We start from the raw sequence: 24,689 nt of genomic DNA, 5'->3' as shown, positions 1-24,689 counted from the left end.
CCGCGCCCACCCCCACTCCGGCCTATCACCCTCACCTTAACTTCCTTCCACCTATCGCATTTCCAACGCCCCTCCCCCAAGTCCCTCCTCCCTACCTTTTATCTTAGCCTGCTGGGCACACTTTCCTCATTCCTGAAGAAGGGCTTATGCCCGAAACGTCAATTCTCCTGCTCCTTGGATGCTGCCTGACCTGCTGTGGTTTTATCAGCTGTAACATATTTTACAAACAGGTAAAGCTCATTAGGTCCAAACCACCAGATGAGAAGTTTAGCATTTCGGGCTAAGGTGAGGAGACAGTTCCACACAAAACGTTTCTCCAAATAATCTTCAGAATTCTGTGCCTTGCAAAGTTGTAGAAGCTCCATAGTTGTGCATGTTTAATGGTGAGATAGATTTTTTTAAGGAAATCAAGGAATAAGGAAAAGGTTGAAAAATCAGAAGATCAATCATGTTGGCCCATTGCAATGTTCTTCCTTTTGTGTTAAATTCCTTTATTCATGACAATGGACACATTTAAGGTTGGAGTTAGGTTTAGGTTTGGTGTTAACTAACATAGAATTCACTCTCATTGTTGTTTAGCACAGGAGAATCTCTACTCACATCCCTAAGGCCATATGTTGCGGTTCTTATGCAATATCCAAAGTGAAAAGAGGAACTCATTTGGGAAAATTTAAAACATTTCCGTTGCCTGCCACTTATTAAATAACAGATTACTGGGTGTTGGTAAAATTCAAGAACTGATGTTCTGATCTTGTTACTAGTCCTCAAACAAAACTTCCTGTATCCACTATGTATTCAAAAATAGTTATCACAGTTCTATTGTATGGAGCAGAGAACATTAATATTCTGTTCAAGTCACTCATTTGCTTTTCCTTTCTCCATTGATCATTCAGGCAGGACTTCTCAGGATCATTCAAAAGATTTTTTTTATCTGATGTGTCAATGTTTATGCTATCTCCTGTAATATGAAAAACTGCATGTGGATAACATTGTATTGAAGAATCAGATAGATATTGATTATAGCTATTATGTACAACATTGAGTTCACAGACACATTAAGGTATTAAATTACAACGGAGCAACAGGCTTCTAGTAGAGTGTCATGCTTTAAGTGACCCCAGGAAAAGATGGACTATGAGACCTTTATATGCTCAGCTTATGCGTTATAAAACTGTGTTGACATAAGGAACATGTTTCTTAAGGTGTACTGACAGACTGACTGTAACTCATAACAGTGTACAAATAGTTCAGTGTTTTTGGGCTGAGATGGGATTAGAAATGACTAGGGTGTGATTTGCTTGAATGCTGATGAAAATAGGGTAGTCATCCTCATTTGACACACAAGGCATGCCTATGGCTCAGACTTTAGGTCTAACAAAATAGGCATTCAATTCAACACCAATGTTAGTTATACTTTGATTGTAATTTTCATGGTATAAATATGCAGAGTTTGCTGTACACATTGGGATATCTGTAAGGTTCCCAGAACCATCTGGTAACCTATAGTCATTGGTCAGAAAGTGTCTCCTGGCTTCACATTGGCATAACAAGGCAGATGGAGGAGACAATCTGCTCACTGGAATCCATTCTGGCCTGAAGTCCATATTTCCCCTCAAGCTTCTTGTGTGTTATTGCAGCTGCAATGATTCAGGCAAGTGGGGAATATTACATTGTACTTCTGACTTGTGCCTTGCTGAAGGTGGACAGAGTTTGGGGAGACAGGAGGTGAGTTTATCACAGCAGAATTCTAAGCTTCAGATATACTCATGTAGCAGTGTATTTATATAGCTGGTCCCAGTCAGGTTTTGACCAATGTCAACCCTGAAGTTATTGATCATAGGAGATTCAGCAATTATAATGCCATTGAGTGTCAAGTATCTATTGTATATTCTCTCTTGTTCAAAATGGTCATTAACTGGGACTTGGGCAACACAAATGTTCCATTCTATCTATCAGTTCAACTTTAAAAATAGTCCAGATCTTGCTGCATTTGCACATGATCTATTTCAGTATCTGAGCAGTTGCAAAGTGTACTGAACATTATGCAATCATCAGCAAACATTCTCACTTCAGAGTTTACAATGGAAAGAAGATCAATGAAAATTCAGCTGAAGACGATTGGGCCTTGGATGTTACCCTAGGGAACTCTTGCAGAGATGTAGGAGGACTGTGATGACTGACCTTTAACAGTCACAACTATCATCCTTTGAGTAAGTTATTACTCTAACCAATGGAAAACTTTCTCCCTGACTTACACTGACTCCAATTTTTGTCAGGTTCCTCGATAACGCACTCGTCAAATGCTGCTTTCGTCACTCCCAGCTCACCTCTAAACTTCAGCTTTTTTTTCCATATTTGGACCAAGTCCAGGAGCAGAATACTCCTGGAAGAACTGAAACTGGTGTCAGTGAGCAGGTTTTTGCTGAGCAGGTGCTGCATTGATAACTTTACAGATGATTGGCAGTATATTCATGAGGCAGTAATTGGCTGGGTTAAATTTGTCCTTCATTATGTGGACAGGACATACCTGTGCAATTTTCCACATTCTGCGTTGATGCTAGTGTTGTAGCTGTACTGGAACAGCTTGGCGAGACGCACAGCTCATTCTAGAATACAAATCTTCCGTCCTATTGTTGGTATATTATCAATACCCAGGGCCTTTCCAGTATCCAGTGCCTCCAACCACTTCTTGGCATCATGTGGGTGCATCAGATTGGCTAAAGATTGGTATCTGTAATGACTTCAGGAGGAGACCATGATGAATAATCCACTTGGGATAGATACGCAATCCTTTAACCGAAACGCTCAGGACCAGCTGGTTTTTGAAATTTGGAATTTTTTGAATTTCAGAATAAGTGACAATTCAACGGTGATTTTTAAAAACATCCTACTGAACAGCAACCTCATTGTGAATAACAGGCCCTGAGACAGAATTGAGGCCTGCCAGTGCTGGGCCACACCCCCAACATCGCATCTGAGTGTTGAATGGTTGTGGAGTTGGATTAACTGTTTGCATGCCAAACAACCTTGTTAATGAGAAAAAAGCTTCACAAAAAACCTTTGGATTTTGGAGCTTTTCAGATTTTGGGATTTTGGATAAAGGGTTGTCTACCTGTGCTTCTGACTGAAGCTGATTGCAAATGCTTCAGCCTCGTCTTTTCCACAGATATGCTGGGATCTCCCTCATTGAGGATGGATATATTTGGGGGAGCTGCTTCCTCCCCTTTAATTGTCCACCACTATTCACAACTGCATGTGGCAGGACATCAGACCTTTAATCATGTGATTTGGGCGTGGGCTATCTTAGCAAGTAGTCCTGTGCTGCAGCTACACTAGGTTTCCATCTCATTTTTAGACATGCTTGGTGCTGTCCCTTGTGTGACTTCCTTCATTCTAGGAAGTAGAGTTTGATTAATTATAATTAGAGTAGATTTGGGAGTCAGTTGTTTATAGTGGAAAGCAGTTGAAAGTCTATCCCCACAGGGAATTCTGAGACATGTGTGAGCTACGATAGTTCATTAATGCCTTCCTGTTCACTTGCCTACCTTAGTTTGCCTTACATCTGATTTAGTCTATATCATAATTGACTCATAGAGACCAAGCTTCCTCAGAGGAGATGCTGGATCATCATATCCTTTCCTTTGTGAGTAGCTTAGGAATGAATAAGGAGGCTCACCCACTGTCACCTTCTGTAGGCACTTAAAGTTGGATAATGAAGAGTTGGTGGACCCAAAATGTTAACTCTGCTTTGTCTCATAGATACTGCCAGACTTGCTGAGTTTCACCAGCAATTTCTCTTTTTGTTACAAATCTCTAGCATCCACAGTTCTTTGTTTTATTATAAGTGTTGTCCATATCTTGAAATAATTGTGCCCTATTAGTAAATGTAACTTTTAACCTTTATGCAAAAATCCCATAATTTTTTTACCCGTTTTCTAAATTTCCCATTTATTTTTAATTCGCTTTGTTTTAGCATTTTCTTCAGTTGAGACTTTCTGTGCTGCCCACTCTGACTCCCTTCTACCTCTGAGAATAACAGGACACCTGAGGCTGTGTCTCATTGTCCCTTCCTGTTGTCTCACACACTACTCATATCTGCCCTGCACGCTGAGCAAGGGGAATTTAGCTATAAAGAGCGAATTTAAATAGCAAATTAGAGGTTGATTTACAGGAAAGTGGCTCACAGGAGAAGAAAACAGAAGTATAAAATAGGAGCAAACAAAATCAAAAAGATCAAAAATATAAGAAGAAAGAATAAAGAAAGTGGGTTGAGCTTTGAGACTGACAAAGTAAAAAAGGCATAAGAAGAAGACAAATGAGCACAGAGAGAAACAGAGACACATACAAACTGAAAGACAAAAATACACAGAAAGCAGATGTATGCCATCAGAGAGAGAAAGGGACTAACTTAGAGAGATGGAAGGGAGGATCAAAATTTCTAGACAGATCAACATTGGAACAGCAAATAAAATGTGGGACATAAATGAAGAAATGAAAAATAAGCAGAAAGAAAGGCAATGGACAGACACGCAATATTTATTTGCCTCTATTGTCAGCAACAATAGTGTGGAATCAATGCATGTGCACGTAGTGCAACTCTTCAATCAGTGACAGAAGTTGCTGGCTAGAGAAGTAACATAAAAAGCTCAAATTCAGGCATCGTCTTGAGAAAGAAAGAAGAATAAACATTGTGAGGAGGCAATGATTTTCACTTCCGGCATTTAATTAGTCATTATAGTTATTCATCAGTGACGTAGAGAATTAAGCACTATGTTTTTAGTACTGGCCTTACTCCCTGCTCTGGTATGTGGTTCCTAATTGTTTCTTAATGCAGTGAATAATCTTGAGTGAGGGTGTCCCCTTCTTTATGCTAAATGATACACTTTTAATTTGATCAGTAAATGCAATGAATAGAATGGTATCTGTGTGCATGAACTTGGATGATCAAAACCCAGGCTGTCATCTAACTGAACAGATAAGATGTTCCAAAGGAAATATAAAGCACCAGCCATCCACACTGCTTGTTTGAAGTGCTCTGATGAAATGATTCTAATACGAGGCATGTGGCTGTTGCATAATGAGAGGCCTAGCTGTATCCAGCTGCAGACTCACATAACATCACAGCAATGGCCCTTTGCCCAGAGAGGAGAAAAAAAAAACATACACACATACAGAAATGTTTGCCAGCATAGTCCCTTACAGCGGAAGGAAGTCAGTCAGAGCATAGCTAGCTGAACTGCAACCAGATGAGCTGCAGCACCCTCTAAAAGTGAAATTGAATCTGGCAGGTGACTGACTTTGTCTCTCTCCCCACCCCCTCACTGCACAGTTACATATTACCCTGTGCAGGCTAAACCAGCTGCCTGCACTTATATCAGCTATTGTGGCTCACGTGATGTTGTTGATAGCCGTCAGAGCCAAAGTAATCTTTAAGCACATAGATTTCCCACCTGGATCTTATTAGAAACATCCAAGAAAACTTTCATTCACAACTCTTTGAATCTCAATTGCTAGACTTTTGGAAGTCTCAGCTGAGTAACTTCGACATGTTGTGAATTCACACAAACATGCAGGTGTGATTACTTCCAACTGCCAGTCTTACCACTGGGCTACTTGTTTTTGCAGAAGGGAGAGGGTGTGGAGCTGCACGCAAACACTAGAAGGGGAATCTTCATTTCTTTTCTGTGCATTTTAATGTGAGAGGTACTAGGACAGCAACATTTTCAAACTTGCATACTCAATACCCGCTGAGAGAGCAGTCTTTAGTCAAACTGTGACAGTTAGGTGTGAAATAAAACTCCCTCTCTGCTCAGCCCTAGCAATGTACCTCAACTGCAAGCTCACGAAATGCACGACATTTCTGCTGTTTCCCACAACAGCCATTTCCCTGACCTTTCACCAGTCAGCTTGCTGCTTTATTCACAACTAGGCTGAATTTTTACTGTGGATCCATACCCAGGAGAATCAGATTGGGCATGCCCAAGCTCAGTTTGCATTAAATCGGAATCCTGAACTGAATCAATGCTTTCTCAACTTATTCCTGACAGTCAAGGACAAAAGATTCAGCAACTGTGCCTCAGCAATGTTTAACCGAGATTACACTTCCAAAGCGTAGTCGTAAAGCGCTTTGGGACATCTTGAGGTCTTTCTTTCAGTGGTCCTTTTGAAATAGGAGGTTACGAGTTCCAAAGCCTCTCAAGGAACTAAGATATTGAAGTGTAATCCTTAGATGGCTGAGGAAGTGAGCTTTCAAATGAGATATTAAAGAGTCCTTGTCTCGGTGGGCTACACTACAGAAATAATCAAGATCCCAGTAGGATGTTCTGAGAGCATAGAGATGCTGTATAATATTTTTATGATGTGGATGTGCTGGTTTTGGACTGCAGTGGATAAAGTTAAAAATCACACAACACCAGAATACAGTCCAACAGGTTTATTTGGAGCCTGTTCCATAGCTACCTGATCAAGGAGCAGCGATCCAAAGATCAGTGCTTCCAAATAAACCTGTTGGACTATAACCCGGTGTTGTGTAATTTTTAACTAACTCCATACTCAGGAAGAGAATGGTTGCTCTTGTGAAGGGTAATGGGCTTTTGTCTTAAAGGCTTTTGTCTCTATAAGGATAGAGTGTCCATAGTCCTCACATACCACCTTTGACCCATTGCAATTTGTTTTCTGATGCTATTCCCACAGCTGGGCAAGAAACTTCAGGCTGTTGAGCTAGTGAATGGTGGAAGCACGGTGATTTGCCCAATTCAGAACGACGTGTGAATTAAAAAGTGGAGGTGGTGGTTCTGCCGTGCATTTGTCTTCCTCCTGGATCCTCAGACGTCCTGAAGCCCACTGGCTGGTGAGGCAGTAGGCCTTGAATGTTCATTCACCATTTAGGCAAGTGGCTAATGGACTAAATAATCTCACCGAGACTGATGTAAAGTAAGGTCATTTTTAGATCTGTTAGATTCAGCAATCTGCAACATTTGCAAAAGCTTGTGCCTATCATGGTTCAATCAGTGGTATTCTCAAGTCTAAGCCCAGAGGTTCTGAGTTTAATTCCCAATCCAGAACTATCCCCAACCCAGCACCGCCCGTTTCTATCTCCTACCCACAATCCTTAAACCTGACTGGCCCAATCGACACATTGTCCTGCCCCACTGAGCTCATCTCCTTCTACCTCAACTCCGGTCTTTCCCCACCTACACATGAGACACAACCCACGCCCTCCACCTCTTCCAAAACATTCAATTCCCAGGCCCCCAATACTTATCTTCACCATGAACATATAGGCCCTTTACACCTTGTACCCCACACAGAGGGCCTATAATATCTCTGCTTCTTCCTCTTCCATAGGCCCAACCAGTCCCCCTCCACTGACACTCTCATTTGCCTGGCAGATTGGTCCTCCTCCTCAGCAATTTTTCTTTTGATTCCTCCCACTTCCTACAAACCAAAGGGGTGCCATGGGTACCCACATGGGCTTCAGATACGCCTGCCTCTTTGTAGGATTCGGAGAACAGTCCCTCTTCTACAACTACACCGGCACCATCCCTCACCTCTTCCTCTGCTATGTCAATGACTGCATCGGTGCTGACTCGTTTTACACCTGTGAGGAGCTCGAATGGTTCACCACTTTCACCAACAGCTTCTATCTGACTCAAACTCATCTGGGCCATTTCTGACACCTTCCTCCCCTTCCTGGACCTCTCTGTCTCCATCTCCAGAAACCAACTCATCACTGATATCCATTTCAAACCCAAAGACTCCCACAACCACCTCAAGTACACCTCCTCTCACCCACTCTCCTGCAAAAGCCTCATCCCATGCTCCCAATTCCTCTGCTTCCACCTCTCCCAGGAAGAAGCATTCCACTCCAGGACATCCCAGATATCCTCCTACTTTAAGGACTGTAGTTTCCCCTCCCCAGTAATAAGGATGCCCTCAAACCCCGTCCCTCCAACAACAATAAGGATAGAGTGTCCTGAGTCCTGACATACCATCCCACCAACCTCTCAATCCAACATATCATCCTCTAACATTTCCGCCATTTACAATCAGACCCCACCACTAAAACAAAGTTTTCTTGCCCACCCCTGCCTGTTTTCCACAGGGACGGTTCACTCCACAATTCCCTTCGTCAACTCTACACCCCCCACCAACTTCTCCACTACAGCCGGTACCTTTCCCTGCAACTGCAAGATGTACAACACCTGCCCCGACACCTCCGCTCTCACCTCCATCCAAGGTCCCAAGCAATCCTTCCAGATCTGGCAGGGATTCACCTGCACGTCGTCCAACCTGATCTATTGTATCTGTTGTCCCCAGTGTGGTCTCTTCCATATCAGGAAGACCAAACACAGACTTGGGGACTGCATGCCCTAAACAACCTGACCTTCGGGTTGCCGTTCACTTTAATTTCCCTCTTACTCTCCCAGTGACATGTCCATCCTCCACTGTCAGAGTGAGGCCAAGCTGAAACTGGAGGAACAATGCCTTATATTTTGCTTTGGAAGTTTACAGCCCAATGGCCTCAACATTGACTGCACCAGCTTCAAACACCCTCCTTCCTCAGCCTTATCCCATGTCTAGCCGCACCCCTCCTCCTCACCACCCTGACCTTCCTCCTCACTGCCCTGACCAATCTTAACCTGTCCATCTTCCCACTCATCTATCAGCTCCACCCTTTCTATTGACCAGTCAGAATAACACCACCATTTGCATCCACCGTCTACCTTTCCCCCAGTCCCATCCTCCTCCCTCTATTTACTTCTGGGCTCCCCACACCCTCCCTCGTCCTAACAAAGGGATTTGGCCCAAAATATTTTCTGCACTTTGGATGCTTTCTGACCTGCTGTGTTTTTCCACCATCACATTTACTGACTCTGACTTCCAGCATCTGCAGTCCTTACTGTCATTTAACAGAGATGATTTGAAAAAGCACGAGGGGCACAGAGGGTGGGTCGCGTGTGGAGTAAACTTCCTGAAGAAGTGGTGGATGTACAATTACAATTTTTTGGAAGACATTTGGAGAAGTGCATGAATAGATTTGGAGGGATATGGCCAGGAGCAGGCAGATGGGGCTAGTTTATTTTGAGATTATGGTCAGCATGGACTGGTTGGACCAAAGGGTCTGTTTCCGTGCTCTGTGACTCTATGACTCTATGGTCATATGTTTCTGGGACCACTTTGACTGTTGTGTTTTCTCACTTGAGAACAGTGATCACTTTTGAGAAGGATGTAATTTATTATAAAATGCTTTGCTGAGTCCACAGAGTAATTTAATTGGAAGCCTTTCTTTCCTATTTCCACAGGAAGTGCAGATGAATGTATATTAATCTATACCTATAAAACCTAATTTTGTTCAAAATATAGGCCGTCATTCCTCTCTATGGGAGCTAACTTGTTTGAGTTTGTGACTGTTTGTGACAGTGTGATTTCATCATAAATTCACCCCACATTTATAATGGAAACTGGCTTGTCATACTGTAATTGTACCTCCCTGCCACTGGGGGCATCCTGTTATATCAGCTCAGTATTTTCAGTTCAGTTCAGTTCAGTTCAGAGAAACCTGAGTATCAATAGGTTTTACCAGCCAAATTGTAGTAAAATGTGCCAATTAATAACAAATAATATGAAATGAAAATGTTGAACTTGCAGGATCAGCAGAGGCTCTGCAAAATATCATTGATCAAGTAAAATCTAGACATTTTTGGGGAAGGAATGCCAAAAAGACAAACATAATGTTAGTTAGAAGGAATACATTAGAAGAAACTAGAGAGAAGATTGAAGTGGATGGTGTCACATTGAATCAGCAGATAGGTTTGTCTATTGAGGAGAAATGGTAACAGAAGGTGGCAGATATGATGCAGAATTTAGAAGGATAAAGATAGCCAGAAGCAACTTTATGGAGATGAAGGAGTGTGCTAACCACAAGAAAACTCAAGCTTCTTACATGGAAAAGGCTCAGGGTTCTACATTCTATCCACTTTCCTGAATGCCTCAGGAACTTGGACACTAAGGAAATGTCTGTGGAACAGACTGAGGCCTCTGAAATGTAGCTACAAAGATGATTGCTAAAAAGATTCCTTACATAGACTACAAGAGAAATGAAGACATACTTGAAATTGCAAATGCAACTGAACACTAAAAAATGACATCCAGAAGAGAAAAGGTCAATATTTTGGTAATTCTGATTGGAGTTGAACAGCTTCAGACATCTATTCTAGAGGACCAAGTGGAGGGCAGTAGAAAGAGAGAGTTGGCTAAGTGTAGTTGGATTACAGATGTCACAGAGTGATTGCAGATAAGCCACAGTGAGACAATGAATGTGTGAGGAAGAACAAAAGGTAGATAAGCATGGCACCACAGCTGACAAGATCCTACGACGCCACGCCTAGCCCCAAAAGGAGATCTCCTGGTAGGACTAGTTGCCTTATCCACTCATGCCTTATCAACCTTCTTCACCTGAAGACTATTCCTGATCTCAATCAGCCTCCCAAAATCAGAAATGAAGAGCTGTGAGCTCTAGAACTAGCCAGCCCCCTAGTCAAGTTGTTCTAGTCCAGTTAAACACTGGTAGCTATGCAGCAATGTGGAAAATTGCCCAGGTATGCACTGTACACAAAAAAGCAGGACAAATCCAGTTTGGCAAATTACAACTCACCCTCAATTGTCAGCAAAGTGCCAGAATATAATATATATATGGAATATACGATATCATCAAGTGGCACTTGCATAGCAATAATCTGATCAAAGATCTATGCTCAGTTTCGGTTCCACCAAATCTGCCGAGTTGCTGAATTTACTCCAATCTTAATCCAAATGTAGACAAAAGAACTGAGCTTGAGAGGGGAAATGCAAACAATATTAGATGTAAGGTACAATTTGGTTATTATCACTGTGAAGCTGATGTTTGACTAGTCTGTGGGAGAGCTCTCCTATCTTGAGCACAAGCCCCCAGACATCAGTAAGGAAAACACATCAGTGTCAGATCTTGGTGTTTCCTGTGTCTAGATCAGTGCCCAGTGCTCCATCCAGTTTTATTCTTCTGTAACAGTCCTACAGTTTGCTATAGTTGAGTGTTTTGGTCAGCCATTTCAGAGGGTAGGTAAGAGTCAAGTACATTCATTTAAAAAATTACAAGTGATTTTCAATTGTAACTTGCATAATTTGCAATATTCAACTTATTCCTATACAGTATGTTCCACTCGACATACCTACTTATATTTATATAAATATCTAATATTTATTTGCATATTAATATTATCCATGTCAGGTACAAAGTATAAGGTTGAAAACTATTCAAATTAACAACTACAGTAAGTGTCAAGGATGCAAAACTTTCCTTTGTACTCTATGCTATTTTATGATGTGCCTCAAAACATTTTACGATGTACATCCTTTGTAAGGAACACAGCATAAGGTGTTCTACACTTTCTAGGCCATTGATGTGTGATGACTGGTAAAGCTTTAGACAATGTCATTTCTGGATTCCACCTCTGCAACTGTTACCACAAGTTTTACTGCCACAAGTCTCCCAGCACATAGTGCAGACCTACACTGCCTCTGCACATTGCCTGCCTACACACAATTTACAAACATCTGACTTAAGCAATTGAACTACGAATGCAATCCCACAGAGAGATGTAATTTTAAAAGTCTGACATACAAACATTTCTTGTACTGCTATTTTATATTGTCCTGCAGAGTGTTCCAACTTGTTTATAAATCAACTTGCAAACACATTCAATAATGGAACCCATTCGCAACCTGGGGACTGTCTGTATAACAGAGAAAAGGCTGGTGTCTATCTTATTATGGAGTGTGTCTTTGCTAAGAAGGCCTGGATAAGGATGCAGTAATTTTTGTTGATGTTCATCCTGGCTACCTCCCTGATGTGGTAACTCTGTGGTCTATGGGATACTCCCTGGAATTCAGACCATGACAAATATCAATTCGATGCAAGGCATTCCTTGGTCTGCCTGAAACCTGCAGTGCAAGGAGTTATCAGTGTTGCAGACTGGCAAATTCCAAGGTACAGTCTGGAGTCACCTTTACGCCAGACCAGAGAAGAATTGCTGGTTTCCTTCTCTCGAGGACATGTCAAGAATCCTTTTTTTAAGATAATGAGTTTCATGGTCATGACTGACTAAATTTCAAAAATTAATTAATTAATTCAAGTTTAATTCTACCAGATTCTCTGGTACCTTTTGAGCCTGTGTCTGTAAAGCATCAAAACTCAGATTCTAAATGAGGTCCAGCAACATTACCATTTTACCATCTTGTCCTCTAATTATGTGAAAATTTGACTAACTAATTTCAGATTTTAAATTGGCTTGACCCTCTTCTGTCTCCTCCCATCATCATTCCCATAAAATGGGGAAAATGACAGCAAATCATATTCCCCGGGAACAAATTGTGGAATCACACCTAGAATTATTTTCTATCCAATACCATTTATTTCTGAATTTAAGTGAAGCACTTTAGATTATTCTAAAATGGCACATGGTGGAGCGACTTAGAATTTGCATCTGATTTCCTGCTCCTTACTTGCTTATTTCACATAAGCGTCATTGGTCATGCATAATAAGAAATGTACCTTTAAAACGACAGCCTTCAATATCAACAGGCTGCCATGCTTTGCAACTTGATCTTCCTTACATACATTTGCCATAATGCTTTAGAGATGCATCTACATTTGATCATTATAGACAGAAAAGAATTGTTTGGGAGTGGTGACAAATCAAAAATCTGATTGAAGGGTTCAGATATAATCACAAACTATGCTAAAGTGGTTTGTAATTACTGTAACTCCAAAATTAAATGATATGGAATAACTTCCTGCTGCAGATGACTGTCAGTATGATGAACCCACAGAGAAAAGTGATTTATGTAATTAAACTACACGTTTACTGTGAATTACTTTGAGTTTCATCATCCACGGCATGTGTTAGAGACCTTTCATGTTTTCATCTAACTTTAATATAACTGCAAAATGGACTTTTTCACATTTACAAGTTTGAGTATTTACTTACATCCTTCACCATGTATTTAGTTTCATTTCCATGTCAATATGATGCAGATACCAATTCTATCTCCCGCTTTACTTCGCTTGCTTATTGATAAAGATATGATTCAACTATTACACGTGATCATTGTTACCATCCATTAACCTTAAAACAAGTTTTGAGATGATTTCTCGCACTGGTCCCTGAAGCAACCATAAGCTTCACTGTCACTGCCTGCATGTCCATGCAAAACAAAACAAAATTGCTTTCTGGCCTCCAGTGCCAAGGCCTGGGAAAGCTCGGATAAAGGATGATCCTGCAGGCCGTCCGGAATTTAGCATCAGCGATGGGTCTTCCCGACTGGAAGAGAATTTCTACCTGAAACAAGGCCTAATGCTTCTCCCAGAGGTCCCTCATTACTGCTGACATTAAGGGAAGTGGCAAGGTTTCACCAGCACTGGCTGTCAAACTTGAACATTGTAAGTTTTTTTCCCAGCTTTTTCAACCAATGAGTCTGCCTCCTTCCCCAGTTGGAATGGCAGTGTTCCCAAAGGGAAACTCCCTGGACCCTCGAAGGCAAACATCCAGGAAATGTGACAAATGGTGCAGGCACCTGCCCAAACATTTGGAATCAGCTGGGACAGACTGACAGCCAGAGCCCCACACACAGCTCTTGGGGCAGAGTGAGCAGGTGAGTATTTAACTACGCTGTCTACAGGAACTTTACAAGTCCCAGTCAGATTGGAGATGATTGAGTAATTTCATGGTCAATCACACCTGGAGCCTGTTGGAGGTAAATGAATTGATTATAGGTGCACATTTTGTATTATGTTGCTAATATCTCCTAATGCATACTGCTGGATAAATAATACAGTTTTCATTAAGAGAGTTTTGGACTTGAGTTCTGTTAGCTACAGTTCATCGCAGTTCTATTTAAATGGACTCTGCTGTAAAATAAGCCTTGTTTGCTACTAGTCCAATTGTAAGAGCAGCCCTGCACCACATCCATCTCATTGACTTAGATAGTGGTTCAATTGTTCCTTTGGTTACAATTTGAGCATAGATACTTCGCTGAACCAGAAGAAGAAGCTGAATTAACCAGCAGCATAGTTTATTGCAGATAGTTCTTTGTTCTGGTCTTTGAAAATCTGTATGTTTGTTCATTTCCCACAAACTTCAAGATTCAGCAACTTTTCTCTGTTTGTCAGTTTGACTGATTACAGCATGAAGTGTTCATCAGAGCTATTGCGGCAAGATCGTCAAAGTAGTTCGAATCTGAGGTGGACAGATTTTCAATCAGGAACAGAATCAAGCGAAATGGGGAAAAGGCAGGCAAGTGGAATTGAGGATCATCAGATCAGCAATGATCTCATTGATTGGTGGAGTGGACTCAATGGGCTGAATGGCTTATTTCTGTTACTATATGTGATGGTCTTGTGCAAATTTTGTAAATATTAAGAAGGGAAACAAAAGTTACACATAAATCTTTGGATTGTTCAAGATTTTAAAAGAGTTCTGACAGTTTGTAAAAACGTTTTTGATGTGCCAGCTTACAGCAATCAGAGAATTGAGTATAGGAGTCGGGATGTCTAGTTGCAGCTGTACAAGATGTGGGTGAGGCCACATTTGGAGTATGGTGTGCAGTTCTGGTCGCCCTACTGTAATAAGGATATTATTCAACTAGAAACAGTGCAGAAAAGATTTACTAGGATGCTACCTGGACTGGAAGGTGTGAGTAATAAAGAGAGGTTGGATAGGCTGGGCCTTTTTTTCCCCGAGAACATAGGAGACTGAGGGGTGACTCTACAGAGGCATATAAAATCATGTGAGGCCTAGGTAAAGTAGATAGCTTTTCCTTATGGTTGCGGAATTTAAAACTACATTGCATAGGTTTAAGGTGAAAGGTAAGAAATACATAAGAGTCCAGAGAGATAACTTTTTTCACACAGAGGATGGTGAGTGTCTGGAACAGGCTGCCAGAGGTAGTGGTGGAAGTGAGTACAATTTCGTTATTTAAGAAACATTTAACAAATACGTGAATAAGATAGGTATGGAGGGATATGGAACAAATGCGGACAAATGGGACTAGTTTAAAATGTGAAAATTGGGTGGCATGGACAAGGAGGGCCGAAGGGCTTATTTCCATGCTATAGATCCCTATGACTCTATTTTCCTCTCCTGAAGATTCTGACACATGCTGACATGGGTTACCAACGTCTTAGACCTCACACCTGGTGATCATTGTGTTGTGGGTCAATGGTGATGTGTTTAATGACTTTGCGTGACAGCACATCAACATCAGTGTTTACATCCCTTCCATTTTTCAATGGAAATTATATGTCACACACCAACGTACTCTTTCCAGCAGGAATCACTGGATAGCAACCAAAAACCAGGGACCAAGAAATACTTTCTTCTTCCCATCAGGATATGGAAGATATAGACTGTAGGGAAATAGGTGGTGACATCTTGCAAAATGTCCAGATTACAGAGGAGGAAGTGCTGGATGTCTTGAAACAGGTAAAGGTGGATAAATTCCCAGGACCTGATCAGGTGTACCCAAGAACTCTGTGGGAAGCTAGAGAGGTGATTGCTGGGCCTCTTGCTGAGATATTTGTATTATCGATAGTCGCAGGTGAGGTGCCGGAAGACTGGAGGTTGGCTAACGTGGTGCCATTGTTTAAGAAGGGTGGTAAGGACAAGGAACTATAGATCAGTGAGCCTGACCTCGGTGGTGGGCAAGTTGTTGGAGGGAATCCTGAGGGACAGAATGTGCTGTATTTGGAAAGGCAAGGACTGATTAGGGATAGTCAACATGGCTTTGTGCATGGGAAATCTTGTCTCACAAACTTGATTGAGTTTTTTGAAGAAGTGACAAAGAGGATTGATGAGGGCAGAGCAGTAGATGTGATCTATATGGACTTCAATAAGGCGTTCGACAAAGATCCCCATGGGAGACTGATTAGCAAGGTTAGAGTTCATGGAATACAGGGACAACTAGCCATTTGGATACAGAACTGGCTCAAAGGTAGAAGACAGAGGGTGTTGGTGGAGGGTTGTTTTTCAGACTGGAGGCCTGTGACCAGTGGAGTGCCACAAGGATCGGTGCTGGGTGCTGCAAGCATAAGAGGTACAGTTAGTAAGTTTGCAGATAACACCAAAATTGGAGGTGTAGTGCACAGCGAAAAAGGTTACCTCAGATTACAATAGGATCTTGACCAGATGGGCCAATGGGCTGAGAAGTGGCAGATGGAGTTTAATTCAGATAAATGCGAGGTGCTCCATTTTGGGAAAGCAAATCTTAGCAGTACTTATACACTTAATGGTAAGGTCCTAGGGAGTGTTGCTGAACAAAGAGACCTTGGAGTGCAGGTTCATTGCTCCTTGAAAGTGGAGTCGCAGGTAGATAAGGTAGTGAAGAAGGCGTTTGGTATGCTTTCCTTTATTGGTCAGAGTATTGAGTACAGGAGTTGGGAGGTCATGTTGTGGCTGTATAGGACATTGGTTAGGCCACTGTTGGAATATTGCGTGCAATTCCGGTCTTCCTATTGGAAAGATGTTGTGAAACTTGAAAGGGTTCAGAAAAGATTTACAAGGATGTTGCCAGGGTTGGAGGGTTTGAGGTATAGGGAGATACTGAACAGTTTGGGGCAGTTTTCCCTGCAGTGGCAGAGGCTGAGGGGTGACCTTATAGAGGTTTACAAAATTATGAGGGGCATGGATTGGGTAAATCAGCAAAGTCTTTTCCCTGGGGTTGGGGAGTCCAGAACTAGAGAGCATAGGTTTAGGGTGAGAGGGGAAAGATATAAAAGGGACCTAAGGGGCAACTTTCTCACACAGACGGTGGTACGTGTATGGAATGAGCTGCCAGAAGAAGTGATGGAGGCTGGTACAATTGTAACATTTAAGAGGCATTTGAATGGGTATGTGAATATGAAGGGTTTGAAAGTATATGGGCCGGGTGCTGGCAGGTGGGAAAAGATTGGGTTGGGATATCTGGTCGGCATGGACGAGTTGGACCGAAGGGTGTGTTTCCATGCTGTACATCTCTATGACTCTACGACTCTATGATCAGGATGGCAGTTATAGTGATCCCAGCAACAGCTATGTGAGGGTGAACTCCTTAGCACAAATATAGGATCAATTTTGAGATCTGTGTACAGTCGGTTCTCTATAACTGAGTAGTTCTGTTCTCATTCATCCCTTGTTATAAGAAAATCACATAATAGCAGCACTATTTAAACTAATGGGATCAGAATTGCATTATAACTAATACACACTTTAAAATTTTGAGCTATGGAAACAATGTTCCCAATTCGTCAATCGCATTATAGCAAATTTGCATTAATGAAACGCATGTTATAGCAGAACGACCTGGGTAGTGTTATTACCAATTTACCATTCAAGAGAACCTGAGACTATTTAACTGCACTTTATACAATAACCATTACGGTTTGGGAAATTATATACAGTTCCATCCACATATTGAACTGGAATCACAGATTGAAAGTAATCTACAAGAGAAACTTCTGTATTCTGTTTAGCACCAGAGAACTGATGACACTCCTTAAAGCAATGTTGTTTTCCTTTATTTAACACCTTCCTTTGAAACCTATTTGATATTAAACTGACATATACTGTCTTTATTAATCTTGACAGCTTTTAATGGCATTGCACAAAAGGCATCTCTACACCTAGAATACTGCATGGACTGTGAATGAAAGAAACCAGGTGCTATGTGCCATTTACCTACAGCAGACAGCCCTGGGGCTGCACGATTATTTTCATAATGCAGATGTTGAAAGTCAGGAGCTTGTCAGGAGTGTACCCAAATGACTAGAGGCACTTTGCCTGAATAAGTAAAAGATCTAAGCACAATCTCCTTTAATGTAATGTGAGAGCAGCCAAAGTACACTATCTTTTTGATGTAATAAATGAGGACGCTGAACAGAGTTAATGGATGTGTGTTGAATATAATTGAAACCGTGAGTTGGAAGAGAAAAATGTACAGGTGTGATATTTGAACAGCAAGGATAGCTAAGAAGAGGGAAAACACTCAGACAGCTTCAGAATGGGTGCACTTGTTCACGACCCAAGAATAGAGCCATGGAAACCATTTGTACTCCATACAAGGGAATGAGTTGTTGCGCATTTCTACCTTATAATTCCGATTACTAGTTACATAGCAGTGTGGTGATTGTTTATTCATGTGATGTAAGAAGAAGGTGAGATGGGATGCAACTTCTTCAACCAAAGGCAAACATATACTTAGATGAGATACATTCATGAGTGTCAGCCTTGGGACTTTCTGAGTCACAAGGTTCCCAAATGAAGTCCACTCCAGGAGTTGAACACAATGTCAGGGTAGCAGTACTGAGGAGGACTGTGCTGTTGAAGGAACTATATTTCAGATGTGATATTAAATAGAGGGCCCAGCTTCTTGCTTGGTGGAGTCTATCAAAGAGACATGGCTGCAAGATGACATGGACTGGGAACATAATCATAAAGAGTACAGGAAATTTAGGAATGACAAGAAAAAGTGAAGGATGACTCTGTTACTTAATGATGATATTATCACAATAGATGGGGATAACCTAAGTTTAAGAGAACATGATATGGAAACATTTCGGGTAGAAATAAAAAATTATAAAGGCAAGAAGAATGGTATACCGTGTCATTAACAGCAACCACATGGCAGGGTGGAGCATATGAAATAATGAGAGCTCATCAAAGATGAACATGGATTATCATGAGAAATATTAAACTACAATCAGATGGGCAAAGGTAATCTCATTGAGGTAGTTATAGGATGTTTTCAAGAAAGTATCTGAGAACAGTGTGTACTAGAGCCAACTAAAAAGCATGGTAATCTAAACAGGGTATTATGCAATGGGATAGGATTAATTGTTAATCTCATAGTAAAGGCACCCTGGTATAATTGCATTTTATATTCAGTTTGTGTGTTTGTGTGTGTGTGTGTGAGAGAGAGAGAGAGAGAAGGGAAAAGTGGTTCTGAGATATTTTTTTAAAGTACATAGGAGGAAATATGAGGCCATGAAGGAGAGTTGGCTAAAGTGAATTGGCAAATTGTTTTAAAGGATAGGTGAATAGAGATATAATGACAGTTATTTAAGGGGATATTTCAGACACATTCCAACAAGTAAGAAAAATTCCAAATGATGGACCCATCATTCATTGTCATCAAAAAGTGGAAAATACAGATATGGCAGAAAATTTAAGCAAGTATTTTTCATCAGTCTTCACAACAGATGGTACAAGTAACATCCCAGAAGTATCAATAATTCAGAAAATGGAAGAAATGTGAGGAGGAACTCAGAAAAATCTCAGTCACCAGAGAAGAGCTACTGACTAAATTGTTGGACCTTTAGCTGACTGGTGTTCCAGTCCTGATGGACCTTATTCAGGTTTCTTGAAAGAAATGTCTTGTGAGTTAGTTGCTGCACTGTTTCCAATTTTCCAAAACTCACTTAATTTGTGAATGTTCCCATTAGATTGGAAGATATCAAACTAAAGACCATTATTCAAAAAAAGAGGGAGACAGAAAAGGTAACTTAGCATCTATCATGGGGAAAACAGTAGAAGCCATTATTAAAGAAATTATTGCAAGGCATTTATAAAACTTTAAAGTAAGAAAGTAGAAATAACAAGATGTTGTGAAAGGGTAACTATATTTGATCAATTTATTGGAGTTATTTGAGGACTTAACACATGCTGTGAAGAAAGGTGAACCGATGGATGTATTATACTGAGATTTCTAGAAGGCATTTGATAAGGTGCTACATCAAAGGTTATTGTGGAAAATTAAAGCTCATGGCATTGAGGGTAGCATATTGACATGGATAGAAGATTGGAGAGGGTTTATAGGAAGCAAGATCGGGCATATCTGGTCCTTTTTCAGGTTAGCAAAATATACTGAGTGGTAGGCCACAAGTACTAGTGCTGGGACTTTAATTGTTCATAATTTATATGAGTGATTTAGATAAAGAGATGGAAGATGTTGTTGCCACATTTGCTGAAGACACAAAGATAGGTGACAAAGTAAATTGTGAAGAGAATGTAATGAGGCTACAAAAGGACATTGATAGGTTAAATGAGTGGGAAAAATGTGGCAAGTGGCATATAATGTGGGAAAATTTGTAATTGTCCATTTTGGTAGGAATAATAAAATGAGGCACATTATCTAAATGATATTTATTATTGAAATAAACAGAGCTGTGAGACACAATGGTCTTGTGCAGCAATCGCAAAAGGTAAATATGCAAGAATAGCAAATAATTATCAAAGATAGCACACTGGAAATCAAGTCTGGATCACAAAAGTTAAAGATTTTAAAAAGAACACAGAATTTCCCAAATGACCTCTCTTTTAGACCCAGGTTGCCAGAAAGCACGGGCCAAATTTCTGTATTTAACAAGAATCACTCATTTTTTAAAAATAAATAGATTCTAGCTACAGATGAACATCATTTAACTCTACTAGTTACAATTCTTAATCACCTACAAACTTCCCTATTACATGCATACAAAAAGATGCAAAGAGACAATAAATTTTGGGTGTTTCGGGTGGAGGGAAAAACTGGGGAGACAGTGCAGACATCACTATTCACTGAGATTGTTGACATCATCATTTTCCTGATCAGAATACTGTTTCTTGATCTCCCTTCTGTTGGTATTTTTTACTTATTTGCAGGAAGTATGGGGTTCACATTTATAAATACCTTTGATTTATGAATTAAAAAGTCACAGCATGACTTGTAATCTTCAAGTTTGAGATATTTTCTACTACAATGTAAAACAGCTTCCTCTCTTCCAGAAGAATGATGGCCTCTCCCAAAACATTCAAACCCCCAATCAGTTCAGCTGCCTGGGAGCCAATCATATAGTTATTAGCGCACTGAAGACCTTTGACATTGATAACTGTTCCCTAGTCCACAGACTGATCAGTGACTTGTTTACAGTCAAATTTCCATTTGTAAACATCCTTGGTTCCAGCTCATTCGCACACTAGGCTTCCACTGCTCATTGAGCAAATAGCTGTGTAAATAATGCAAGTGTCAATTACTTGCTTTTAAAACGTGTAGCACGCGATGTTTTTTTTAAAAAAATATTTTCCCATTCAGTCTACAATCAAAATCATTACAAATGTTATGATTAATTGTGAGGGCAACTAACTGCAAATTAATCAGGTTATGCTTCAGTTATACAACACTAATGTGATGATTTGGAGATGCCGGTGTTGGACTGGGGTGTACAAAGTTAAAAATCACACAACACCAGGTTATAGTCCAACAGGTTTAATTGGAAGCATTAGCTATCGGAGCGATGCTCCTTCATCAAGTGATTGTGGAGGACACGATTGTAAGGCACAGAATTTATAGCAAAATTTACAGTGTGATGTAACTGAAATTATACATTGAAAAATACCTTGATTGTCCGTTGAATCTTTCATCTGTTCAAATACCATGATAGTTTCACTTCTTTCATGTGTAAATCACAAAACCTGACAATATGTTGAAGGTGTTAGCCCCCTGTGTGCTGTTCTCTGTGCCATAATGTTTAGACTGATTCTAATCTAAAAAGTGAGTGAACAGTCTTACATGGTTTCATGCAGTTTTTGAGCAAAGTACAATGTAACTCTGCAAGTACAACTTCACCCCACAAACATATATGTATATGTGTACATGTGGGTTTTTGTGTGGGTTTGTGTGTGTGAGTGTGTGTGTGTGTCTGTCTGGCGGTGTGGTTGTGAGTGTGAGAGGGAGTGTATGTGTATGTGAGTGTAGAGTGTCTATGTCTGTGAGGGGGTGCATATGTGAGTGTGGGAGTATGTGTCTCTATAGGAGTGAGTGTGTGTGTATCTGGGGTGGGGGTTTGTGAGCATCTGTGAGAGAGATTGTGTATGTGTGTGCATGAGTGTAGAGTGGTCTAAGTCTCTGAGAGGATGCATGTGTGAGTGTGAGTGTCTGTAAGGGTGTGTGTGAGTGTCTATGTGCGTGTCTGTGAACATGTGTGTCCACGTGTGTGTGTATACGTGTGCTTATGGATCACGAACCCACTCAAGTTGACCTACATCACAGACTAGGCAGAGAGACTTTGCCACCGCACCTCTTGTAAACTCCTCAATCATCTCGTGCACCAACTCTACAGCAGGTGCCACAATCTGGAAATTCAGATGGAGTCCACACTCTCAGCCTGCGCTCAGGATACAGCAGTACAATTACACAACATTACCAAACAGACAAGGCAACAAAACTTTACCACTTACATGCACACCAAGAACAAAAAAACTGGAGAAACTTGGCATTCTCACCTCTAGTAGCAAAGCCCACCCTGGCAACACAGTGGATAACATTATCACTGTGGGGAAGTCTATTATTAACTTATTGGACCACGCCCTTCGACCAGAAGAGATTGAAGTCCTGAGCAGGGGTTCTCAACTTCTGCCCCACCACCAAAATGGACCCGTTGGTTCTTGCAGTAGACACGGAGGAGTTCATCAGATGAATGAGACTCCAGGAATTCTTTCAAGGTACCAACAGTGATCCCAATGAGCCCACTGATGAACTGGAACAGTCATCCCAAGGATCTGTAGAGGAGCGACCAAAGAAGGTGTCAACTTGGACCCCATCGGAAGGCCGCTGCCCTGGGCTTGACATGTATGCTCAAACCGTCAGGAAAAATATAAATGCCGGATTCTTCAGCCATACCCACAAGGTAGAGCAAAACATCACCCGTTCACAATGCAACGCCATTCAGGCTCTCAAAACCAATCACAACATTGTCATCAAACCAGCAGCTAAAGGAGGAGCCATTGTCATTCAGAATAGAACAGATTATTGCAAAGAAGCGTACCGACAACTGAACAACCAGGAACACTACAGGCAACTGATCCGACCAAAGAACACGCCCGTGAATTAAACACATTAATCAGGACTTTGGATCCAGTCCTTCAGAGTTCCCTACGCACCCTTATCCACGTCCTTCTCATGTAGGCGACTTCTACTGCCTTCCAAAGGTACACAAAGCCAACACACCAGGACGTCCCATCGTATCAGGCATTGCGACCCTATGTGAGAACCTCTCCGGCTATGTTGAAGGCATCCTGAAACCTATTGTACAGGGGATCTCCAGCTTCTGTCGCAACACTATGGATTTCTTTCAGAAACTCAGCACCATTCGAACCGGGAACATTCCTCATCACAATGGACATCTCAGCACTCTACACCATCATCCCCCACAATGACAGCATCGCGGTAACAGCCTCAGTACTCAACACCAACAACTACCAATCTCCGAGCACAATCCTACAACTCATCCGCCTTATCCTCGATCACAATGTCTTCACCTTTGACAACCAGTTCTTCATCCAGACACATGGAACAGCCATGGGGACCAAATTTGCACCCCAAATGCCAACATCTTCATGCACAGGTTTGAACAAGACTTCTTCTCTACGCAGGACCTCCAACCACCATTATACTCCAGGTACATTCACGACATTTTCTTCTTCTGGACCCATGGCGAGGAGTAACTGATAAAACTACACAGTGACATCAACAAGCTTCATCCCATCATCAAACTCACCATGGACTACTCTCGACTATCTGTCTCATTCTTGGACACATGCGTCTCCATCAAGGATGGACACGTCAGCAGCACACTCTACTGCAAACCCACAGACAACCTCACAATGCTACACTTCTCCAGCTTCCACCCAAAACATATTAAAACAGCCATCCTCTACGGACAAGCCCTATGCTTACACCAGATCTGTTCAGGTGAGGAAGAACGTGACAGGCACCTGGAAGTACTCAGGGATGCCCTCAGAAGAACGGGGTATGATGCTCAACTCATTGACTGCCAGTTCCGACGTGCTACAGCAAGGAACTGTAATGACCTCCTCAGGAGACAGACACGTGCTGCAACCAACAGGGTACCCTTCATTGTCCAGTACTTCCCAGGAGCTGAAAAACGACGCCATGTTCTTCATGACCTGCAACACATTATCAATGAGGATGAGTACCTCGCCAAGACCTTCCCCACAACCTCCACTGCTCGCCTTTAAGCAACCACCAAATCTCAAACAGATCATTGTCCAGCTTTCAGGACAACTCCATACAACCCTGTCACGGTAGGAGCTGCAAGATGTGTCAGAGTGTGGACATGGATACCATCATTACACATGGGGACACCTCCCATGTACGTGGCAGGTACTCATGTGACTCGGTCAATGTTGTCAATCTTATACGTTGCAGACAAGGATGCCCTGAGGCATGGTACATTGGGGAAACCGAGCAAAGGCTACGACATCGGATGAATGGACAGCGCACAACAATCAACAGACATGAATGGTCCCTCGCCTGTTGGGGAACACTTCAGCAGTCCAGGACATTCGACCTTGGACCTTTGGGTGACCATCCTCTAAGGCGGACTTCGGGACAGCCAGCAGCAAAAAGTGGCTGAGCAGAAGCTAAGTTCCATATCCATAGGAAGGGCCTCAACCGAGAACTTGGGTTCATGTCACACTACAGGTGACCACCATTGTAGTAGACAGACAGACACACACACCCCTATACACACACATACACACGGACACACGTATACACAGACACGCACACAGACGCTCACACACACCCTTACAGACACACACACTCCCACACTCACGACA

The sequence above is a fragment of the Chiloscyllium plagiosum genome, chromosome 12 (genome assembly GCF_004010195.1).
Source record: "Chiloscyllium plagiosum isolate BGI_BamShark_2017 chromosome 12, ASM401019v2, whole genome shotgun sequence".
Taxonomy (NCBI): Eukaryota; Metazoa; Chordata; class Chondrichthyes; order Orectolobiformes; family Hemiscylliidae; genus Chiloscyllium; species Chiloscyllium plagiosum.
Note: the sequence above shows the minus strand (reverse complement) of the source record.